Below are 26,452 nucleotides of genomic sequence, written 5' to 3' on the forward strand. Positions count from 1 at the left end.
GTCGCGGTATAGCCTGCACGGGCTGCTGCCAAGTGTAAATGGTCATTTGGCTTAACGGCCCACACTTGGCCCAATCACAACCCGACTGGTCTACTCTAATGGGCTAATCCTAACTTAATTTAGTTATGGCACCAAACCATGAGTAGTTTAAACGAACGGTCCTGCGGCAAATCCTACGAGGACGCCTCAGTACACTGTTCTGGTTGGACGGGACGTTACATGATTAACCGGACTTGTGCGGTTCTTCACTGGTACACCCTGTACAAACTGACATTGAGTGCTAATAGTCATTAAGTAATATTCAAGTTAATTAAATAAAATAAAAATTGATGGATTTTTTGAAAATCCAAAATAGTGAAAATCAAGGATGTTACAGCGGCACTCCTTGAAACCTCATATGACCAACTTTCAGCCTGATACAAAACTTTGGTGGCCTATAGAAAAAGGAAATGATTTTCTTCCTTGATTTGCATTTCTTTTTTATTTTGCCCACTAAAGTTTTAGATCAAGTTGAAAATTTAGCTTGAAGAGTTTCAAGGGGGTGACACATCATGTGGACTGTTCAGATTCTATACCCATGACATGTGTGCAAAGGTGCGCGTACGTGCTTATGTAAGAAGGTGAGCATTCCTCTATATAACTGCAAATGTGGAAGTACCTATGATCTAGGGTATATGAAAACACTACTTAATTTTGCATCCATAATATCTCATAATGTAGCATACATACAATAAGACCATTTCACACAATCTTACTAAATAGTAAAAAATTTGAGAGATAATTGATACTTTTTATTTTCTTTATTAATAACATTACCAATTCACCCTTAATTTTAGATTTATTCATCCATCATCACACTACTAAAAAAGAAATGTAAACACATCACCGTTGAAAGAAAAGATCTTAGGTGAAGAAAAAACCCTAATTACCGTCACCGCTGAAAGAAAAAATCTTAAGTGAAGGTTAAACTAATGCATGTGAATGACTAATCATTTCCTTCTAAATTACCTGATTGCTTTAATATCGGTGACCAAGCAGTCAAATCATCCTTCATAGGTCTAATCCTAATCTAACTAGGTTGGTGCCCAAGGTCACAAGTGTTTAATTGATTGAAATCTAGCGTGACTTTGGCAACCTAATACTATCTTAGTTGCACATGTTTGACCAAATTCAAGTCATATGTTACACATGTAACATGTCGGGATTAGGGTTGTTAATGGGTCGGGTAGTCCCAACGGGTCTTCAGGCTTGGCCTGTATTGGGCTTAACACCCTAAAACTCTATAAACCCGGCCTGGCCCGATAGGACAGACTTGGGTAGAGCTTTGTGGAAATGTCCTGGGCCAGACTTGGGCTGAACTATTTTATTTTTGGCTCATCACGGCGGCTAAATTTGGACTTAGGTTCAGAATTGCAGGGTGGGTTTGGACAGAGCTCAGTCCAGCTCGGCCCTAACCCGGCCTATTTACAACCCTAATTGGGATTGAGCAACAACACATATTTGCTTGTTTTATGCAACGGCACATGTGAACATATCATGCCACCATCAGATTAAATTGCAATAACTATTAAGGGGTTTTTTTTTCAAGCGTGAATTTGATATGCGTGAGCAATTACCATTGACTATGAAGGGGTCATTTTTTTTTGTCTCTTTTCATAAAATGATATTGCAAGACGAATGGACGGTGTTGATATAACATATACATCATGGTAGGGCCCTTGAAATCATGCCACATCATTGCACCTGTGCCCACCAAGTGATTAATAATTCTCTAGAGATTACCATGATTTGGCACCTTGGTTTATCCAACCAGCTACAAGGAGTGATAATGTGAGTTTTACACTGCATTACTGCCAACTTGAGCCATCTCAGCATTGCCCCAGAGATTGTCATTTGTTGGGACCTGGATTCATTCCTAGCCAGCATGCACCTGCCTATCAATTTTCAAACTCAATCAGCCCATCTCTAGCAACGGCAGGTCACCTAATCAAATCCCTCCAAAACCTACCACCATCTACCCAAGTGGTGTTTTGTTCAACACCCAATCGAAGTCCCCAATTCATTCATTTGATTTGTCGTCGAGGCGGGACCAGTCAATCACATGGTTATGGACCGTCCACTCATGATCATTGACAAATAAGAATGGATTAGGTGCGGCCCTCACAGTGGCCGGGGCCCACCTTGATATATCATATATCCATGCAGTCTATCTGTTTTACAAGATAATTTTTTAATCCAAATCTTAGGTGAGCCATTCTATAAGAAACTGTGGTGACTGAACACCTTACTATTAAAAACCTACTAGGGGCTACAGTTGTTGATAAAGTGATATAAACTTGGACAAAAGGATAAAACAAATATCAACTTGATCCAGAAACTTTTATAAGCCATTAATGTTAGTATGGTCTAACTTAGAATTAGATCCAAAACTTTTATAAGCCATTAATGGGAGTATGGTCTAACTTAGAATTAGATCTACTTTAATTTTGGGCTCATTTCTTGAAAGGTTATGAAAAAATTAAATGGATGACATGGATATAAAATACATACATCAAGGTGGGCTCCACAACAAGGGTTGCACTATCTTAAGCGAGGCCCAGTGGCATCTAATCCAGTCCCTTGAAAAATGAGATGCTGATTGGGTACCGAACACCATGTTCAGATATGGGATAATTTTCACGATTCAAAATTCTTTGCTTGTTGTAAATAAAAAAAATCTTGTTTTCCCTCATTGTGATTGGTCCATGTTACTATTGGCGTTGTCAGCACTGATGCGTAGTCCAATTAAATTGGGCCGAGCACAATTTTCAACCAAGCGGAGGATCGCATTCAACTATTAAATATTATTTTGATGTGGGCATTTTATAATAGCTTGTCATCCAATCAAATCATGTTGTATTGTAATTTAATTTACATCATTCTGACCATGACTGCGGTGCATTACCCAACCAAATCCTATTGGTGTTGGGTCACCATGCAATCCGCACCCAGCCCATGTGCTTGGGCTGAGTCCCATCGGCAAACGCATGTGATCATGGTCCCATGCATTGCTTTCCTGTCTCCGGTGGTTCTACAAATTGTTTGAGCTTGTAGTTGGTATTAGGGTCCATTTGTAAGGTGGGCCACACCATCACAAAACGATGGACGCAGATTGGGTAGTATCCTTACCAGCACTTAGCTAGAGACGAGCAGTCTTATTTGGAGCTTTGTGGGGTCTACTGTGATATATATGTTTAATCCACACCGCACATCTATTTTGATGGATCATTTTTTAGCATGATTTTAAAAGTAAGTAAATTGAAAGCTCAAGTGGACTACACCACTGGGGCAGTGGGATTGAAAGTCTACCGTTGAAAACTTATTGCGGGCCATAGAAATTTTGGATCAAGGTGATATTGATGTTTTCCTTTCATCCATGTGTATGTAACCTTATGAACAGGTTGGACGGTAAGTGAATATCAAGATGGGTCTTTAGAAGTTTTCAACGGTTGGATTTCAATCCCCACTGCTTCCTGTAGTGTGGTCTGCTTGAGCCATCCATCTTCGTCCTGTTTGGACTCCTACTCTAAAATTATCTGTCAACGTAGATGGACGGTGTGGATAAAACATATACATAGCAATGGCCCCACAAAGCTCCTGAGAGGAGCGTCCGTCTCTAGCTATGTCTTGGCGGGGGTAGTACCCAATCCTCCTCCATAAGCGATTGCCCACGTAGATCACAAGTGTAAGAGAGAATTGGATGGCTAGAAAAAGGCGACCAACGGTCTGTATTCAATGTATGTGTGATCACCGGCTGAGTGAACTTTCTTCATTTCTTCCAAAGTTGGCACGCGTGCCACAACAGTCCCTTTCCATTTCGTACATTTAAAAATGGTGTGTGGGCCCATTCTACTGTGTGTATGACACATCCAATCCGTCCATCACGTGAGCCCTCTCATGTTCTCCATTGAAGCCCAGAGGCAGACCGATCTACGATTCATGTTCGCCACAACGTGTAAAATCATGCCTCAAACATTAAAAATCACGATGTGTGGCCCACCTTAGCTTTGGAATGGCCTGAAATCCTCAGAATTTGATTGGCATGTAAAAAACGTGGGCCCCACACACAATCTGAAAAGTTTTAACGGTGAGCGTCCCCATCCCAAACCGGCCTATGGACGGATTGTATATAGTCCATACATCAGGGTGGGCCCCACAAACCAGATTTATAAAATAAGCTTATTCTACAAACGTTGTTGTAGAGGACCTGCTCAAAAAAAAAAAAAAAAAACGGTAGGACGTTGACTGACCGGTCATTGTCATTTTTTCGAATATAAGCCGTTGATTATTTCTAAGATCAGACAACACTTAATTCATCAGCTCAAACCTAACGTGTCGGATTCGGGGCCCACCTTACCTACTCCTGAGGAAAATAGAATCAAATAAATGGAGACCGTACTAAATGGCAAGAGATTAGCTACGTCCACATCCACCCCTACAAGCTCACACACGTACCGACCTTGTGCACGAGTGGGACATCCAAACTATTCATCAGATGGGCCCCACTGTACGGATTACCTAAGTTTTAAATTAGGTTAATCCACTGGCTATATGAGACAGACATGCAGATCGAGTGGGAACGGTCTGCAGTTTTTCAAGGACAACCGTTATTTTTCATGTGTTGTATTCCTTATGAGTTGATCGGCTTTAATTTTTGGGAAACGTCATCTAGATGATGAGGCCGCCGAATGTACGGCCTAGATGTTTTCCATGTAGGACAGGTCGGCTAGTGTGGGTACACGTGGAAGCTCCTGTAGGCTTGTGCATTTCGAGACGAGAGATGATCACATCCAATCGGTTGGATAGTAAGAAACTATTCGTCAAGCTAATAAATATAACCTATCATGTTTGTGATAAATCCACCCCGTCCAATAGGTTTTAAACACCTTAATAATCACTAAAATCAGCACCATATACTTGTGGATTGGGCTAAACCATAGAAACATAATTTACATACACGTACAAATGATATAATACATGTGTGGTCCATTTGATGAATGGATGCAATATATTTTTACATGAGTTACTAAATGAAGTGTTTCAAGCCTATATGACGTATTGGATGCTACAAGAACTTTACTTGTTAAAGTTATACACTTGATGGACAAAAATTTATTGTCCAACCCGTTGAATGTGAGCATCTCTCTCTCTCGCCAATTCGGCAGATCTGGCAAATGGCAATTATACATTGGGAACGACTCACATGGACGCGGATTTCCAGCCAAAGAAGTTCCTGTGCAAGGTTGCTGGTGGGTCCCACTGCAGTGTATGATAAATTCATTCCGTACATCCGTTTTTTGAGCTCATTTTGGGACGTTAGACCAAAAATGAGGTGGATACAAAACTCAAGTGGGTCACACGAGAGGGAAAATTGGGGAAAGAAATTCCCGCCGTTGAAATCTTACTGGGCTCCCCCTTGATTTTTATGTTCTATCCAAACCGTTTATAAGGTCATTTCAAATGGGATGAAGTGAAAACACGAAAAATGTAACCTGATACACAACTTTTATGGCCATGAGAATGCTTCAACTGTGCTCAGCGAATGCCCAATATTTCCTCTCGTGTGGCCCACTTGAGTGTTAGATACACCTATTTTTTCGTCCCACTTCCTATAATAAGCTCACAAAACGGATGGACGGGGTAGATTTCACAAAAAACATATCAGTGGTTCCTACTCCGCGTCCCACTCACATGAACCGATACCCCTCTTATTGTGGGTGGTAGAGAATTATTGTGGGGCTATGTAGTTTACAAATGGCATCGACTCATCCAACAGATTTACCTAATCGTGATGTACACTTGTAACAAAAATTAGGCTGATCTAGTCAGCAGGTGGGCCACACCGTTGAAAATAATGCATAACCACTCAAATCCCCTACAGTCAGGAGGCGCACCGCCTGTGAAGCACAGAGATGTACCTGTGGCCGGGGCTGTGTGGGCCCAGTAGAGATGTCCGTGATAAATCCACTCCGTCCATCTGATTTGAAAGACCACAATAAAGTAGAATTCTAAAAATGGGGTTTCGATCACCCATAAGTGGTGAAATCCCACTACGATGTGAGTGTGTGGGTGTATGTGCGTATCCGTGTAAAAATACAATTTTTTTTTAAATCGATACATCAAAAACTCAGTGGGCCACACCAACAAAAACAGTAGAAACAAAAATATCTACCGTTGAAACCATCCACGAGTATTGAGTATGATGTTACAAATATCATCCATTCATCCACATACAAAACTTCTATCACCCCAAGCGTTCAATACCCATAGTTTCGTGTGAGATATGGCCCACGTGAGTTTTTCATCCGCTTGATTTTTAGAATCATGTTCGGTCATGGTCTTTCAAAAGAGATGAACAGGATGGATTTGTCACATATATCTCTGTAAGCCCCATGTAGGGTCCACAAGATGATGTGTATATGACATCCAATCCGTCCAATAGATGCACCCCATCGTGAAATGGAATAACTTAAAAATTAGAGAAATCCACTCATCATATTGGCCCTGCCACTTAAATTTGTAGGTTGTGGGCAACCATGTATTAGTTTTCTATGTTGTGGTCGACTTAATGGTTGGATATGTATGAATTTTAGATTTACTTGCCATCATGGTAGGAAACACCTATTGGACAGGTTGGATGTCATACACTCACAATGTGACACAATAATAACTCAATACCAGTACCACATGCTAGCCTAAAGGAGATGGAAGATAAAGGGATACTTTAAACACATTTGAAGATGAGAGAGATGAAGGTAAGGTAGGACCACACCATGAGAGAGAGAGAGAGAGAGAGAGAAGGGAACGGTAGGCAACCCACCTCACTGTTTTCTTTGCCGGGCCATTAAAGGCCAGGCTTCACTTAAAATTTGAGATGATGATATAATACCATCATTAAGTTGGTCCGGTATAACTAATTAGATATTTCATGCACGTTGTTATCCACATGATATAAACGGGGTGTGTGTGTGTGTGTGTGTGTGTGAACCATTTCTCAAGAGAAATTGTGATTAGTTTTTCAAAACTCATCACACATGATGTGGCCCAAAATGTGGCCCAAAATCTGGATGGTTTATGTGTTGCTGCAACTCATGAAATTCTAGGGCCAACTTTTATCCTTATCCACTTTTTCATGGCCCATCAAAGTTTTCAATCAAGTGAAAGTCAGGCCTTTGCGGTTTCATAGGGTGTTGCAACATATGAACGGAATTTAGATAGGGGCGGCTCAACATTTTTGGGGGCCTTAGGCAAGGAAAAAAATGAGGCATTTTAATTTAAAAAAATTATAAAAAAAATTAATAAAATCAAAATTAAACCATACTTCTTTCCTTTTTAGATGCAAAATTACTAATTAAACTTTTGTATTCAAGTTTATTCAATAAATCAGTTTCGGTAGATAAAATTACTAAACCGTTTAATATATCTTGAGACATAAAGTAGGTAATTGTGGTCGTAGGTTTTAGGAGAAGAATTTATTGGGAATGATGCTATTATTTTGAAAAGAGACGATAGAGTTAGACTGTTATTATTGATAGTGTTAGTTTATAGGATTTGTTTTTTATTTTCAATTTCAAATTTGTAAACTAATTTTTAGATGTTTTTATTTTGTAGGCCCTTCGATTTAAGCTTTTTTTCTTCTTCTTAATTTTAATTTTACTATAATATAGAACTTTCATAATTAAAAAATTTTAGTTTTGCTATAATATAGGGCTTTCATAATTAGGGGGGCTTAAGTGATTGTCTCACCTGCCTACCCCTTAGAGCCGCCCCTGAGTTTAGATTTTGGGCCGATATCACGTGTAAGGAGTTTTGAAAAAGTTCACATGAGTTCTAGTCCAAGTGGGGTGTGTGTATCCATCCCAATGCTCAGCTTGGCATGAAACTCATGTGAACTTTTTTTAAACTCATCATACATGATGTGACTCTAAAATCTGAACAATTCACATGAAGCAGCACCTCATTAAACCTTAGGCCCAATTTTTACTTTGATCCAAAACTTTGGTGGGCCATGAAAATTGAAAACAGTTTCCTCCTTTGATTTACATTTCTCTTTATCATGGCCCACCAGAATTTTAAATTGGGGTGAAAATTTATCCCTTAGGATTTCATGGGATTCTGCATCACATGGACCATTTGGATTAGACGCCCATGACACATGTGCAAAGGCACGCACAAGAGCATTTGTGTGTGTAAAGGAACTGAGATTAATATATATCAGCCATCATATACCAAAACATAACCATTTACCCAATCTTAAACAATGTTGTGATGAGTAAATACAAGGATAATGTGCAAAGCTAATGCGGCCATATATAACATGGATTTATATATAGAGAAATTTTAACAGTAACCATATATATAGCCTTTAATTTAAGAAGATGATCCAACTTTGAAAATGAAGCACCGTCCCTTTGAGATGTTTGTTCAACTAGGCTGGATTTGGTACACCTAATTTCATTATTTACTAAATATAATTTGTAACGAACATGTACGTTAATTCGGATTGACCAATTAATAGATGAAAATTATTTTAGTACTCTGTTGGAGAATAGTAAATGATACTCCGGGACTTCAAACAAACTTAAAAATTATAATAATATGTTTATTTTAATTCATAATTTCCATAAAACTGTTAAAAGGTTAAAAGCCAAGTGATTACCGTTATTTTCTTACACATGAAAATCCGAATCTCATATTTTCATTTGAATATTTATTTTATTAGCCTTTGAAAAAAAACAGAGAAATAAAAATCAATTCCCACACCTACTTTTGTTTTTATTACACGTGTAAACAGTGCTGATTGTTGAAACGTGGCCTAATCGGGCGTATCAGATATCAATACATCAGGTTGTATTCTAGCAAGTCTTGCCTGATAAACTTTCCATCACAATGGGATCCCTTTGATGGAAAGTTTGGGTCCCATCTAATGAATGGCCCAGATCCTCTGCCACACTGGTATGTGCGCCCGCTCGATCAATGGTCTGGATTGTGAATAAAAACGCTAGACGATCTTATCTTAGATAGCATACATGATATGCCTCACAGCAGTCTGTCCATGGACTTTATTCATTGATCCAGATCGTTGATCTAATGGCCCATGTGAATGCGAGATGCCCCATCAATCTCTTATTTGGAAGATCCTGTCCATCTAATATTAATCCCTTCCTTTTGTGAATAAAGACACACATTGTAGAATCTTCCATTCTTGGACGTCTTGGGGCATTGATGTAGGCCACATCCGGGCACACCCATCTCCACCATATATCTTCAAGTGACTCAGAATTTCAAAGGTCGTGATTGTGCAATAATTCATACATTGGATTTTGATCATATGCACTTGATTACGAGCGTACAGCTAGGTCATTTTACTTTGATTTATTTGTTTCTTATTTTTACAAGTATTTTAGTATTTTTAGATTTAATCAACTTATGTTGTAAAAGACTTAGATTGATTAGGGTAATGTATTTAAAAGCTATCTTCTCATTGTGATTGGGAAGCGGATTCTGTCTTGCCCCTGCCTCGATGATAATCTATCTTCATAGGTCTTTGTGGGGGCCACTATGGTGTATGGGCTTTATCTACATTGTTTCATCCATTTTACTAAATCATTTTAAAATATGAGCCCAAAAATAAATAAATCCAAGGTTATAGTGGACCACCCGGTGGAGATTGAACCCTCATTATCAAAAACTTTTTATGAGTTGTTGAAGTTTTAGATTAAGCTGGTATTTGTGGTTAGAGATATGCATGAGTTGAGTAGAATCGAGCTTGGCATAGCTCAGCTCGGCTCGGCTCAGCCAATTGCTAACCTTAACTCGAACTTAGTTTGGTTTGGTCCTTGAGTTTGATTGGCCGACTCAACTCGATTCGGTCAACAATTTGGGCCAATTTAAGCCGAGTTCAAGCCTGCGTAATATTTTCTTAAACACAATGTATCTTCAACTTCTCACAAAATGCAAAATAATAATAATAATTTATAAAGATTTCTTCAAACACTCGACATATAGCATCAAAATTAAATTTTGAGGGCTAATTTATAACATTAACTTTTTTTTTAAAAGTGATTTGTTTCATATTTATTCCTTCCTCACCACTAGCCGATCCTACAAAGAATGTATACAACGTTTCGTTGAGTCATTTCATAAAACATTGGGCGAGCAACATCAATATCAAAATAACCGAGTCATTGAGCCGATTCAAGTTGAGTTAAGCTTGAATAAGATCGAACTCTGCTTGAAATTTTTTTGAGTTCTAAAAACAAGCTCAACTTGATCCGAATCTAATATCAAGCCAAGGTGCGTCCAGGGAGCTAAACCGAGATAACTCACCTTTCCATATCACCTCATAAAATAAGTTGGATGGCAAATAAACACAGCAATGGCTTAAGAAAATTTCAACGATGAGGGTCATTAAATGTTTCCTTCTTCATATGAGCGCATGTTTATGTTTTAACACAAATACCAAGGAAAATGATTTATCTACAGTCAGTTACTTCATGCTTTTTAGTCCAATCAAATCTTATTACTTCAGTCGCACACAAAGGCATCTGAAGTTGTTTGTTAGACCGATTCCATCAACATACCTATCTCAATCCAGGCCACCGACACACGTCATTACAATGACCATGACTGCGGCCCGCACTAGAAATTCGCCGAAGAGAAAAGCTTTGATATTTTGCTGAGTGTGATTATTCATATGCATGCACTCAGAAATTATACACATGGAATATACATTGATACTCGGCCTCATTTCATACCAACCATGGATAAATAAATAGACCGAATTGATGCCTTCATTCGCTGATTGGTCTATACCTAATGGACGACTTAGAAAAATGGTTAATTTTTTATATTAATAAACAAATACCAGTTAATCATAGGTTAGGATATTAAAAAGGGTCTTGGTGTTATGAACTATTGGATGTGGGTCCCACCGTTTGGACGGTTTGATCAGGATGCCATGTGTAATTGAAGAATCATGCTTGTGAAAGATCAAACTCCACTGAAGTATTAAAAAACTCCTCGAGTTATCTTTCCCAACTGGAAGTGGAACCTATCAAATCAACGGTCCCACGTTGATGTACGTGGTTGGTATCGCCGCCCTTGATCAACCTTCAAGGAGACCCTAGTCAACTCCTCTATAGTGGTGGCATTTCCGTTAATATTGTTCACTTTTTTAAAAAATATAAACCATTAAGAAGGACGGAGGGGGGAGCGGATCAGGTGTTACCCTTACCGTGGGGCCCACGTTGACGATTTTTTTGTATATCCACGCCGTCCATAGGCTTCTCAAGCCCATTTTAGGACGGTGTTCTAAATATTATGGATATAAATTCTTGGATTGATCACACCACAGGAAACAGTGGTGATTGAGTGCTTCATAATTTAAAATTCCATAAGGGCCATAGTAAGGTTTTCTTAATGTTTATTTGCAATCCAAACGGTTGATAATGTTAATAAGATCTGTATGAAGGGAATAGACAAATATCAGATTGATCCAAAACTTTTGTAAACCACAAAATGTTTTAATGTTCATTCATCACCGTTTTTAGTGGTACAGCCTATATGAGATTTGGATCTTCTTAAGATCTAGGATTGCTCCGAATATTACAAAAAAAAGTAGAGTGATTCAAAACTTTTGTAGCTCATAAATAAATTTTAAGGATAATCACCACTATTTCCTATGGTATGGTCCACGTCATGTTAATATCCGCTTAGTTCTAGGGATCATGCCTTAAGATGGTCTCTTTTTAAAAATATAAAAATAAATAATTTTTTAGCTTGTTAGTATACCCAACTGCCTGTTGACACTTCACTGTTAGCCACCCCCACAAGGGATTGATACCAAGCCTTAAAATGGTCTTTTGAAATTGATGAACAAGGTGGATATAGGCTAGATACATCAAGGTCGGCCGATGGTGAGGGCCAACCCGTATTGGGTGAAGCAGGGGCCGCACCCAATCTGCTACCCAGATAGGATAAAATATTGGAGGAAAATGAAGACACGTGGCACCATGGTTTATACAATACACGCGGTTTAAGACGTGGATTTCCTGCCAGAGGCTTTCTCAGGAAGATCCTGGAAGATCCTGCACAAAGATGCTTGGTGGGGCCATTGATATGTTTGCATGAAATTTACCTCCTTCATTCGAAATATCAGACATGCGACTAAAAAATGACGTGTAAAGAAAACTTAAATGGGTCACACAGGGGGAAATAGCAGTGATACAGTGTGCATCATTGAAATATTCTTGTAGCTATAAATTGTGTCGGTAAGTTTTTTTTTAATATTATTTTTCATATATTCACTTTGTCCCGCTGGTAATGATCTTATAAACAGTTTGGATGACATATAAACATCAAGTTGGAGCCTAGTAAGTTTCAGATATTTCTCATTTTTAGTTGTATGTCGTGAAATTAGCTCTCAAATTGGATGTGCCCACCCAACATCCCCGCACAAAGACTGGGCCGTTTGGCCCGGCGGATTGGAAGGGATTGGAAGTTAAATCCCGGGATTAGCCGGGCGTGCCAAACAGACTAGGTGACCTGATCCCGGGATATAGCAATTCCATAGATCTTAAGACAATCCACTGACAACACCATCGTTACCTTTAAGTCCCATCCAATACACCCTAATTCGTTCAAATCTGCCTGGGACGTGTTTGGTTTGAGGAATTGGAAGGGATGGGAAGGTTTAATCCCGAGATTGGCTGGCCATGCCGAACAGACTCGATATAGCAATCCCATGTATCTTAAGACAATCCACTGACAACAACATCATTACCATGGAATCCATGCCATCCACCCTAATACTATTCAATCCCTTGCAATCCACCCGGCCAACGGGCTTTTACTGTTAAAGGCTTTAGCAGGAAATCTGCGTCCCACGGTTCCAATCCGGACAGGTTGGCTTTCGACTATTTCGGGCCGGGTTGTCTGGCCGGCCCATTGACACCCCATGTGAGGCCGACTCTGGGAGCGGTAAAAGGCGCGGGGGTTGGAATATTCGCAGGCTACGAATATTTATGGCTGCAGTGTGAGGCTACCATAACTCACTAACTTGTGGTAACTCGTGTACAGTACACGTGGCACGTATCCATCCCAATCGAATCAGTCCAAAAAGTGGGCCACACCGATCAAGCGCATAGCCTGAAATTATACCGGTCATACCGTTCTCAACCATCAAATTTTCTGTCGAAATCTGGAACGTTGATTATTTTCTCTCTAGCCGTTCTTTCAGTGGTCCCCAATGGAGAGATAGAATCTTCATATGAGTGAGATTGCTGGGTTGTGCGCTGTCCAAAATGGGATCCAGCAGTTTTGTAGGGTCTGGATTTGGCCTACGCATATTTCACCAGCATGATGGACGGCTGCCATAACTTGCGTAGCAGAAAGGGGGACCGCAGTGGGCCCCGTTTTGCACAAATTCCGAAATGGGCTAACTTCGGTGATAGTTCGCCAACATTTATCAGATGATGGCGACTCAACCACCATGCTAGTGGCCTGCATATACGACAATCCAGACCGTCCAAATCCTGGGCCCCTTTTGGCAGGATCATTACTGAAAAAATTTCACACTGGTTGACGATCTGAGCCAGCTGTTGACCAAGTCATTTTCTGACTGTCCATTCAGTAGTTGGAAATTGAAAGGTAGTGATCACTGAAATTTCGGCCTGCGCTCCATCCACAATCACTCCCATAATGGTCTGGGTTGATTACATGTATGCCACGTGTACGGTGGGTAAGTCCCAAGATAAACGGGCTTGAACATACTGTGAGAGTGCACTCGCCTGATACGTAGAAACGAGGAATGCCCGCGAGATCTGAGCCGTTCTTTACGCGATTCCCACTGGGTAGATGCTGATCTCGAAGATCAGGCCATTCTGGTTATCGAGTGGACCACCCATGTACAAAGAATCTCCGTATTTCTTATCCGTTGATTTAATTTATTCTCAAACGAGTTTTGATGCATGGCATCTAACCAGCGTTGGAATTTCCTGATCAACGGCTCAGATATTTTACTAGTGTACCTTGTTTCCACGCGTGATGCGTGTGGATGTAACATTCTTCGCACTGGGAAGACGGCAAATGGGACGCTATTTTGGTTTTGAACGGTCAAAAAAGAGGGGCATATGGTGCAGCCTGTAGAAGGGAACATTAGATACGTCTGTCGAACTCACATTTATCTTGAAGTGATGGATCAATCAAGACCGTTCATCCAGTACATAACAGTGTGATGGAAAACCCATTCAAAAAATACACAAATCAAACGGTTCTAGATTTCAGTGTCCCTGCAAAACAATCAACGGTTGATATTAAAGTGTAAGATTATCTGATACACAGTAATTTCTTACAAGTAATCCGTCCGTCCTAGGAACCACTAGATGTCAGGTTCCAGTCGATACATCAGCTTGCCACGTGGACTCTGTAGAGATGCTCCTACCGTATTCCGGTTGTACCGGCTCTACCATAACTTCTTCTTTGTGTGATGGACGGACGATACGGAGGCATTTGAAATTGCACACGTGGCATAAAAGTCTCATCAAGCTGTACAAATTTCGTGCCATCCTTTAATGGACGGTCAGATGAAAATATCCAACGGTTAAATATCAAAGAAAATGTCCACGGCTAGGATTTTTCAAGTAGTCTAATTTGTGACTTAAATACAGAGAGACAAAATATAACGGTTTAATTTGATTTAATATAGGCCATTTATACAATATATGAGTACCTGAGCATCAAGTTCGTACGTTGCCAGAGTGTAAAATAACCCCCCATGGAAATTGCACATAGAATACAAACGATTCAAATTAAACTGTCCACATCATGGTTCCCCTATCAAGAACCTAAAATTAAGCTCATTTGATCATGGAACTATCGATCCGGTGGGCATTTATTGGACCGTTTAAAATGAAAAAAAAAATCCAACGGTCCTATTTCAACAAACACGTGTCCACGAATCAGAGGCTCAGATTATTCAAACAGCAACGATTTTGACAATGTGTCTTAGTGGAAGTGGGTTCCAAAATTTAGCTTGTTTAATCTGAATTAATGTATATTACGTGTGCATTTCCTAAGTGCCTGCGTATCAAACGTCATTCGCCGCCGGAGTATCAAATAATTCCCAAAAATCAATAACAGTGCTCATCTACGGCTGGAAACCTCTGCAACACCTGTTTTACGGTTAAACAGGCTTATATTCTGTATCTACAGTTAAAATAATGTTTATCACAAGATGGACGGAGTAGATTTGAATTATAGAAATTGAAAATCACACCAGATTTTACTTGCTAGATATTACATGTGTTGTAGACGATTCCTGTCCGCTCATCTCCTCTTTCCTCTTCTTTCATCAATATCGAAACCCGAAGGAAAAATAAAAAAAAGAAAGTTAAAGGAAAGCCTTCTCTTCCGTCTCTCTTCTACAAAACATTAGAAAAGCAGTCCGAAGACTCGCTCTCTGTCAATCTAAATCTCGATCGATCGATGTAAGGATTATGGTACTGCAAGCGCTACCGGTTTGGAGGAAGGCATACGTCATATCGGGGAAATCTCGTCTCGATCGGTATACTTCTCTTCTCAGGTCATTCATTTTCTTGAAAGATCGATTCTGTTGATTTTTTATTTTTATTTTTGCTATGATTTTCTCTATCCGATCCCATCTCTGGCCTTTTCTGCAATCGGATCGGACGATCCTCTTCAGTACCTTTTTTTTACCCTCTTTTTTTCCCCCTTCAATTTCATTACGGATCTGCTCGCTTCTTGCATGCAGCGATTTCAACTAGCGAGATGAAGCCGATTGGCGTCTTTTTGCAAAAGTTGAAAGGTCTTCTAGGGTTTTTTCATGTTTATCCGTCGATATTCCGCATTTTTCTGTTGATTGAGGTTTTTAGATGTAGATTGTTGGAAAAAAGGACAGTTTTTAGGGTTTTTGTTGTGTTTTTCTCGTTTTTGTTCTTGTTTGTTGCTTTCGGTAGAAAATTTGCATTTTTTTCTTCATTGTTTTATGATGGGAAAAAAATGCATCGTTTGGGTTTTGAGACTGTCCGGGAAGCCGATCTCGTCCCCCCTTTTATTTCGATTTTTTTTTTTTCGTCTTTTGATTTTCCTAATTATCGTTTTGTAACGTTTTCTTGGCGATTTACCGAGTGGAAGCTATATATATATATATATATATATATATATATATATATATATATATATATATATATATATATATATGTTCTCGAGTTGGCTTTTGCATTAGCTATTGCGGTGAGTTTGTGGATTTTTCATTGTAATTGAAACTGGTAATTATTGAAAAAATTGTATTTTTTGGTGATATTTTTATAGAAAACATGTATGGGAAGGACTTGCATTGATTTTTTATGAAAGAGCTAATTGAGATTGGATGGCTGAGATGCTTTTTGCTTTTAATGCTGGATGAAATGCCTATGCTGTTTGTTTCTCGACTCTGCAATTTTCATTTCTGTTTTGTCACTTGTAAGGGGGAGGATTCTTTTATAAAAGAGTCGGCTCTTTCCTGGTCTTGAGATTCAACTTTAGTTTTTGTCGATGCTGTAAAGGGGTGCGGATTTCAGAAGAAATAGAAGACGAGATAATGATTTTTCCATGGGAGATGGATGATGGGTCCATAAGAAAATGCTGAAAGCACTCCATAGAGATTGTTGAATATCAATTGCCAGGAAAATGCTGTTTTGGAATTCTATTAAGCATATGAATGCTAAAAACTGTGATTATTTTTTTGTTCAAGCCAAATTCAACTTAGGAAATACTTGATAAAATATAGGTGCTGATAATTAAGGGCCTTGTGAGGCTATGCCAAATAGCTGTATATAAGCACTTATCAATGCTATTTATTGAAATTGGCAAAGGATATCAAATTATTGATTGATTCGCCCTGTATTTATGACAAACTCAAACCCCTTTTTAGTTGACAATGGAAGTGCTAAAAACAGACCCAGTTGTTATGGGCTGTCATTTTTGTTAAATCTTAACAGCATGGAATCAGAGGTCTCTCCCTCCCCCTCCCTCCCTCCCTCTCTCTCCCTCTAGTGTTTTCTTCCTCTCACATGCACACATTTCTCTGCAACCGATCTTGATCCTCTCCTTGTTAATGTCGATTTCATCTCCACTTGCTTTTATCTTTTTAGCATTTATTCTGCATCCTAAGTTCCCCCTTTCTTGCGTCTAGGATGCTGTATTCTTCATTGTTTTCAAATTCAGCCTCCCCCCTCATATCTGCTCCTTTTTATTACTGAAAATGAAGCTGTTTTTGGATTTTCGGCATTTTATTTGATTTCTGGGGTTGTTTCTAGGGTCAAGCAGGAAGAACAGGCATTTTTAATTTAATTTTTATTTGGCAGAGAGAAAATGTTCCCTTCCTCCTCGTTGTGGTCACTATTGGATTTTCAGCATTTTATTTGATTTCTGGGGTTATTTTGGATTTTTTAAGTTCTTTTGTTTTTTTGTTTTTCCCAGTTTTTGGTGGGATGATATTTGTTTTTCTTGTCTTTTGGGTTTTGTTTGATGAATTTTGATTTCTTGGTTTGTTGGATGATTGTGGGATTGATGGGTTATTTGGAATTTAGACTTCTTTTATACTTGTGAGTTTAAATTATTGTTTTTTTTGCTGGATGAAATTGTTGGTTTTTTTTTTTTTTTTTTAATTGCTTGATTGGTTTTGGAATTGGGTTGATTTGGTGGTCGAATTTTGGAAGTTGGACCCAATTGATTCCACAGATTCTCAATTCTGATAAGTTGGGACTCATGGGCCATGGTTTGACCACTGATATGTCGTGCCCCACTGTGGATGGACAATACCACAAAAATCTACTTGATAGGATGATTATTCCGTTTCAATTTTAGCCAACAACATAAACTGTTTTGTAGTGGGTTGCGACAGATCCTTGTTCAACTGAAAAAAGGTCCCAACAGTGGAGCATCTTGCAGGGATATTTCCATGCAGTTCTCCATCTGTAGTGGGTTGCGACAGATCAATGGTTTGGATGACTAAACAGTGGGCCCCACCTGTTACAGGGTTTTGCTACAACTATAAAATTAGTGGGCCACCTGAGGCTTGGAATCACGTCATTTTTAGCCGAAGTATATCTTTGAATGGGCTTATTGCATTGATTATCTAACATGTCACACATGTATGTCATTTTGGGGTAGTAAAGATGATTTACTTTATCCAATTCATCATCCTGTGAACAGATTACAGAATTCCCCTTAGCCAAAATATAGGCTGCTGGATACAATTTTTGGATTCCACAGGATTTCAGTTACAGGCTGCCAAGCACAAATGAAGATTCCAAATAACATTGATTCCAGTGTAGTTATGATTTGGATTCCAATGCATTAGCCAAATGAGCCCTACAAAATGTTGGTCAGGGTTCCTCAAAACACTACATTGCGTTGGCTGACTGAGTTATGGTCAGTGTTCGAAATATCGGTATCGCGTTACATATCGCATTATTGGGATATGGATACATATCGGTTATCGCATGGGATATATCGGTTGTATCGTGTAATGTATCGCTGTTGTTGGAAACATAGGGAAACAATGGGAAATCGGTTGAATTTTTTTATGAAACTTCGGTGATTGTTAAAAAAGACATCAATACACACTTATAAATCAAAACATTACAAAAAACAAGTACACATAATAGGTTTTCTTTGTATGGGGTCCAAATCTATGCGTTGTCTAACTGAATTGATGCAAGTATATTCAATGTCTATTCATATACTTTATAAATGTAAGTAGACATGTGGAAACACAAGCAATACATTCAAAAGCAAAAGAATCACTAAATCAGGTTACAAACATTTTTAATGTGATGTTGGAACACAGATTGCAAACAATTTGCGAGAAATTGAGAAATTTTGATTTTTTTTTTTTTTTGGATTTTTCGCAACTCGGCCCATCTCCTCCAAATCTCGAAATAAAAGCTCCTAATACATGATTTTTCATACAGAACAGGAAAAATCATGAATTTGTAACAATTTGATACTAATTTAACATGAATTACAGAAAATAAGATCATCGAAATTCGAAAATGCTCACTAGATCGAACATGTGGGATATATCGCACTACTTGTGCGTTTCGTATCGCACAGATGAGATACAAGATATATCGTGGGATATATCGGCCGATATCGTCGATATTTAAAACAGTGGTTATGGTTATTGACCAGTTTGCAGTGGTCCATGCATTGGACTTCTGTTGCAAGACTCTGATTCTTTCCTTCTATATATATATATATCTTGGGGAGGGATTAGCCTGAAGAATCAACTGTTTTCTTTTTTCAACTTGTTTTGTTTACTGAAATGGTCCTCTGCATTTTTTAAAGCAGGTGAAGGATTGGGTGTTATTGAGAGAAAAAAAAGGTGATTCTGCAACGTACTGGAACTAGATCTGTTTGGTTCCCCATTTGCATCAAATGGCATCAGCTAGTGTGGTGCCTGCGACTGGATTGAGAAACGCAAGTGGAAATGTTATCAGCATGGATAGGTTGCCTGAAGAAATGAATGATATGAAGATAAGGGATGACAAGGTAGGTTTTAATATAATCTTATCCCTGCTTGATAGCATATTAGTCTTCTCTATGATCTGATTCATAATGTGAAATTTTCTTCTAGGAAATGGAAACTGCTGTGGTCGATGGAAATGGCACAGAGACGGGTCATATAATTGTGACGACTATTGGGGGTAGAAATGGCCAACCAAAGCAGGTAATCACTAGGAGTTAATCTTTTTAAGTTGAATGAATTGTTGAATAATTGGAAATTGTGTAGTGCAAAGAGGATTTGCTTTTATTTCTGAGTTGTTACATTATTACTTTAGGAATTTTCATGTTCACTAGCATTAGTACGTGGAAATATAGATTACCACGTCTTTTTTTGGTGCTTGGTGAGTGATAAATGTCATTATGTATGTTTCCATTTATTACCTTTAGTATCTGGCAGTATTATTATCATGTGTTTGATGTTTTTATTAATCACACATGGTTTATCTTATAAACCTTGTTCATTTTGATGGCAGACAATAAGCTACATGGCCGAGCGTGTTGTAGGGCATGGATCATTTGGAATTGTTTTCCAGGTAAGCTTCTCCACTTTTAACTGTGGAAAAGATTTGCTTTGGTGTGTGTGCGTGCAGCCAAACATGTGTCCTTGTGCATGTGTAGATGAGTGTTTTGTTTGCGTGCTTGCTGATAATAGGGACTGCAATTGTGGGGCCTGATACCTTTCCAGGCCCTTCTTTTGAACTACCGGTGTTGGGCTTAGGAGTGGGCCTATCCAAATCCTGCTTTTGCTCAGCCCTGCTTCAGCCCATTGCCAACCTATGAATACATTGGCTATTGAACAGCTGCCCCTTCTATCAGTATTTCTGTGTGTGTGGTTGGGTTCTATCTGGTGCTGGGATCACAATATAATGAATGAAGGTAACACTAGATCTTTTTTTTTTTTTTGGGGTGGTTGACAGGCTAAGTGCCTAGAGACAAGTGAAACAGTAGCAATAAAAAAGGTTCTACAAGACAAGCGGTATAAGAACCGTGAGCTGCAAACCATGCGTCTTCTGGACCACCCAAATGTGGTGTCACTGAAGCACTGTTTCTTTTCAACAACTGAAAAGGATGAGCTTTATCTTAACTTGGTTCTGGAATATGTCCCTGAGACTGTTCATCGTGTGATCAAACACTACAACAAGATGAATCAACGGATGCCACTGATATATGTGAAACTTTATACTTACCAGGTACGTATGTCTGTCTTTGTTTCTCTATTATTGCAGTATCAAAGAATTTGACAGAAATTTGTTATGATATGATCTGTGTCCCAGATTAGTGTATTCAGATGAGAATCATTCCATTTTGTGGTCATTTATGGTTATTTCGCCTTTTGTACCCTGAAAGAAGATGGTTCTATGGCACTGTATAGCTGGTTGCATGTGATTTTGCCCTAATGTTTTATCTTTCATCGACATTTGATGAGTTTGGCAGGAGACTTTGCCATTTCTCTACGTCCTTTCATGATCATGTATTCCCATTTATTACATGATATTCAAATCTCTCTCTATATATTGTTACGATTAGTCTTCTGGAAGAATGCTCCTTTAGGGTCAGCTTTTAAATTTCCAATACAAGTTATCGATATATAATTTTCATTGTGTTTGAGTTGCTGTCATTTTCTGACAAGAAACTGTATGAGATGTTTTGTAATGGAAAATATTCTGACTTCTGGCTTGGTTTTTTGTAGATATGTAGGGCATTGGCTTACATTCATGGTAGTATTGGAGTATGCCATAGACATCAAGCCACAAAATCTTCTGGTATGTATACCAAGTGCATTATTGCTTCTCCTCTTGGGTTACATGCAACTTTAATGCTGAACTTACCCTTTAATTGTATGTTGCATTAACTAATAGAGAAGTGGGAAGTGCAGATTATGTTTTTCAACTTTAAGATTTACCAGATTTCAAGGGTGAAATGTCTTAATCTTTTAGGGGTCCAGAAAATATCAAATGTATATTATTTGCGCTACTAGTGTAAATATTTTGGACAGGAGATCTTGTGCTGACTCCTGACTGGTCTCATTGTTTTGTTCATGCATATTTTATGGTAAGATGAAGATGATTGTCCTAATTTTGTCATGTCATCAATGTTCTCATAAACCAAAGCACTTTCTTCACCATGCAAAAGTACTTTTGATATGCTGTAGTCAAGGTAGTGTTTGGGATTTAGTATCCCAAAAAATGAACTTTGGTTGGATCTTTTGGTGGAGCGACTTTGTTTCGAACTGACTGCTTGTTTGGGCCAGTGTAAAATGAAACACAAATGAGGAAGGTATTGTATCATGGTGTGCCGTAAAGGACCATTACGAGGCCATAAAGGCTGTTATGTAAAGGTAACAGTGGCAACCGTTACACATTACGGGGTGGTAAAGGTCATAACAGCCGTTATTGAAAAAAATTGACATGTAACCGCCATTAACAGCTCATTATGCTCCCTGTAAAGGCTGTAACATCCCCGTAATAGTTTGTTACTGTGCAAATATAGGTTTTTCAGTTTTTTTTTTTTTTCAACGTTACGGGGCAGATACAGGCTTTTGGCTTTTTTCTTTAAATTAAAAAAGAAACCATAACGGCCGTTACGGGGGCTGTAAGAGCCATTTACGACCCGTATCATAAAGGTAATGCTGGTGGCCATTATGGCCACTGTTACCGTTATGGAATACTTGTGTTTATGCCTTTTGATCACAGAAATAATGTTTTATACTTCCCAACTGATAGTTGAAAAAAAAAGTATTTTAGGGGAAAAGACCCCTCCCGCTGCTTTCCCCAATACTTCATCGTTCTAACCCAAAGCCACAGGAAAGTGTACCATTCTTTAAAACTGGCAGATATAATTCTCTGGAGCTTTAATATTTTGAATACGTTGGAATATTTTGTATTCTGCTGTAAAAGCCTATCTATTTGTTATGAAAGTCATGTCTGCAAATTACTTAACTGTTTTTAACGAGATAATACAACTCAAAAGTCCTTTATAACAGGTCAACCCTCGGCACACCAGCTAAAATTGTGGCTTTGAAAGTGCAAAAGTCCTAGTATGTTTTTGCACCCTGGAGCATTATTTGCTTTGGAAACTTCTGATGATCCTAATCCACCTTTCATCTTTTATAGGTGAAGAGGGAGACGAACGTACATCTGCTCTAGGTATTACAGAGCTCCGGAGCTCATTTTGGGAGTGACTTGGTACACTGCGACCATTGAAATCTGGTCCGTTGACTGTGTTCTAGCCGAACTCCTAGGACAGGTAATAGTCCTTGATTAGGTTATTGCTTCACACATTTAAAAATCAATCCTTGATAATAATGCAAGCTATAAGTTTTCCTTTTTCTTTTCTATTTTTGAACAGCCTCTTTTTCCTGGAGAGAGGGGTAGACTAGCTAGTTGAAATTATCAAGGTGTGATAAGCTTGCTTTATATTTTAGCCAATTGACAGTGGTAATATTAATGTATTTGACATTAGGGATGGAGTTCTGCAAAGCCCATATTTGTTAGGATGTGCTCAGACCCACACTTGCCTGGGTCCAAGAATCAGGATGGTCCAGTTATCATGTGGGCCACTGTACATAAGAAAATGGATAGGTACAAAGAAATTGGCCAGTGATCACATTCAATGCATACATACGTAGATGGTTGGACTGGCCTGAGTTGTGGGCATGCCACTTGCACAGTGAGGCTAACCCGATAGGTAACTGGTTTTTGCAAACATGTTGTAACGTGTGGTCGTGCTCGAGTCCCAGTATGTCTAGAAATATCTTGTGATCTCTCCCTTTCATCATTGTATCTTCACATGTTATATCTTTCCATTGCAGGTTCTGGGTACACCAACAAGAGAGGAAATCAAATGTATGAATCCCAACTATACGGAGTTCAAATTCCCACAAATAAAAGCTCATCCATGGCATAAGGTACCCGATCAATTTCTAAGTCCTCAATGCTTCCTTTTCCCTCTTTAGCAACTAAAGGATGATGTTTTTGCTATTAATGTCTTGTCAGATATTTCACAAGCGTATGCCACCTGAAGCAGTGGATCTTGTCTCAAGACTTCTGCAGTACTCCCCAAACCTACGGTGCACTGCGGTGAGTATCCATATAAGATTCAACTTGGTGTGTGTTTGTTTGTGGGGAACCTGCCGATCAGATCAGATAGGATGGTCCTTTCTGTTATGTTTCCAGCAGGGAGATGAAAGCAAATGTATTGAGAAAGAAGGCCCTTTTAATTTGTTTCTGCTTCTGCCCTTTTAATTTGTCTTTTTCTCTAGGATTCAAATCCTTTAGGGTAAAAAATCCAGATGAGTTGGCATTCGCCCATGCCCAAACAGGGAAATGAGAATATGGAATTGGTAAATCCATGAACTTGTCTTATTCATGGATTTTCATTGGATTTGGATGTGGTAAATCCTGAAGTCCACTACTTAGTAATTAACCTACAAATCCGTGGATTTGGGGAGCATTTTCTGCAAGTGTATATAGCCTTTTGTGCCTTTTGGTCTCTCATTGATTTGACAAGATTTGGATTTGACCCAAATCCATGGGTATATGGGGGGTAAGGATTCGGGATCCACGGATTTGGGAAAATCCCCAACGAAAAATGAAGAGGAGATTTTAAATCTGTGGTTTTTGCAAATCCTTCATTCAAACATCCCCAGTGACCTACTCAATGCAAATTTGCTGGTTTTATTGCATACTTTTTCTTCTACTCTGCATTCCTATTTTTCTCCTCTCAATAGTAACATTGAACATCTAATGTCTTACAGTTGGAAGCATTGATTCATCCATTCTTCAATGAGCTTCGGGATCCAAATGCCCGCCTACCAAATGGACGATTTCTTCCTCCACTTTTCAACTTCAAGCCTCATGGTATGTATAATCTAAATAACAACTGGTTATTACCAATGAGATTGGCACCTAGATGCGCAATTCAAAGGAACTGACCCTTTTTTTTTCCCTGTTTGATGTGGCAACGATGACAATCAGAACTGAAGGGGGTACCGATGGAGATGTTGTTGAAGTTGATCCCGGAGCATGCAAGAAAGCAATGTGCCTTCCTTGGTTTGTGATGAGAGGTCTGCATACTCGTTTATGAATTATTACTGCCACCATTACTAGTAGGCCATATATGCTCGTCTGCTGTGGAAGTTCCAGCGTAAGAGTTAGTGCCGCAGTTTCCTACGATCCCACAAAACCTTGTTTGTTTTTCTTCCTCCGTCCTTTGTTGTTCTTCATAGCCTTGTTTGGTAATAGCAGATCGAGAGGGGTCTGCGAACCTCCCAAAGACTCAAATGGGGTTTGCCAACCCCTGTTGTTTCCAAACCACAGATTGTAACATTACATAGAACAGAGAGATTGGCGTTTCCGCTTCATGTGACTTAAGTTAGGGAATTTATATTTAAACTCTCCATATATGATAGATACATCTTACTTTGGTAGTGCAATAGTTCAGCCTTTGGACTCTTCCATTACCACAGGTAACAAAAGGGGGGTACAGAAGGATTAGGTGCAAAGAAGGGATTCGAATGGGTTGGGAGCATTGATGTTGTGCGGTGTTTTCACCATTGACTGTGGGCAATCACTGTCTGACCATGATTGTTGCACTGGACATTGATAGTCGGTTGGATTGAAATCAAATGATGTTGGAGAATGCTATGAGTAAATTCGTCCCACATGTGCCATCTTGTTTTGCTGTTTTTAACAGGAGATTATTGTAACACTACTGCCTTATGCAACGTGTAACATCCCAAGGGTGTTTGGATGCACTATTGAGTTGGATTGCATTTAGTCTTTGATAAAAATAACCAACTTGTCTCTGGCAATCGCTACATTTCCCCTCTTTGATTTTTTATGTTACTCAAAAATCAAGGGAAAAAAAAAATGAAAGAAAGAAGAAGATTGTGATGATTGAGGGCAGATCCTTTCATTGGTGCATCGAAAGGCATTGTGAGAGTTAAAACTCATTATTATTTAATACCCACCCACGCATGCACCCCACATGGGCATTCGAACCCAAGACTTCAGTGTTGAAACACAAACTCTTGAGCCATGTATCAAGAGTTAAAACTCATGATATCTGATGAAATTGTCCACCGAGGTCAAATGGCTATGGTTGAAGTATTATGCAGCTGATTAATGATCTGGTCTCAAGTGTTCTTACCAAATTCGATCAGATTTTTATGGCCATTAAATCTGATTACACATGGGCCTGGCCATAGCGAAGCAAAATTCAAATTTGTAATAGGGCATGTCCAACCAGTTCAATCCACACCTAGGTGGACCCCAGGCATGGCCCCTTGATGGATGTAACACTTTCTGCGATCAGGTCAGTAGCACTAACGCTTGATAGCTGCACTGCAGTGTTGCCTCTTCGTCATAGAGGCTGTTTTACTCCTACACACACCACATGAGTAACCCCATGACCTGGTCTACCACAAACCCTCAGGGTCTGGAATAAGGCTTGAATAATCTAACATACGGCCACCTTCGAATGTACAACTGACATATTCACCTTTTACTATGATAAAAACTTTGCTACTCTGGTAGAGTGTGATAGATGATATGCAGGCTTACAAATTATTTAGAAATTGCTTACGTGGCATACAAGTCTAAGTAAACTGTACAAATTACCAGTTATCGGATTCGTGGACAGTAATGGGTATGTTAGATTTGAAAAATATTCTAAAGTTTTATTTCAACTAAAAACATTATTTTCGAACTGTGAATTGGAGAATGTGGGTTCCCAGCTTAAACCGGTTTAATTTGACTTAATGTATGCCACGTGTACAGTGTTGGAATGGCCGAGTATCAAGCATTGCACTCCGCCAGAATATAAATATTTCCCCCTATAC

At 39.0% G+C, this 26,452-nt stretch overlaps 1 pseudogene; it reads left to right on the forward strand.

Moving 5' to 3' along the window:
• Window positions 1–15,362: 15,362 nt before the first annotated feature.
• Window positions 15,363–25,045, forward strand: LOC131230707 (shaggy-related protein kinase alpha-like; annotated as a pseudogene).
• Window positions 25,046–26,452: the final 1,407 nt, after the last annotated feature.

The sequence above is a fragment of the Magnolia sinica genome, chromosome 17 (genome assembly GCF_029962835.1).
Source record: "Magnolia sinica isolate HGM2019 chromosome 17, MsV1, whole genome shotgun sequence".
NCBI classification, from domain to species: domain Eukaryota; kingdom Viridiplantae; phylum Streptophyta; class Magnoliopsida; order Magnoliales; family Magnoliaceae; genus Magnolia; species Magnolia sinica.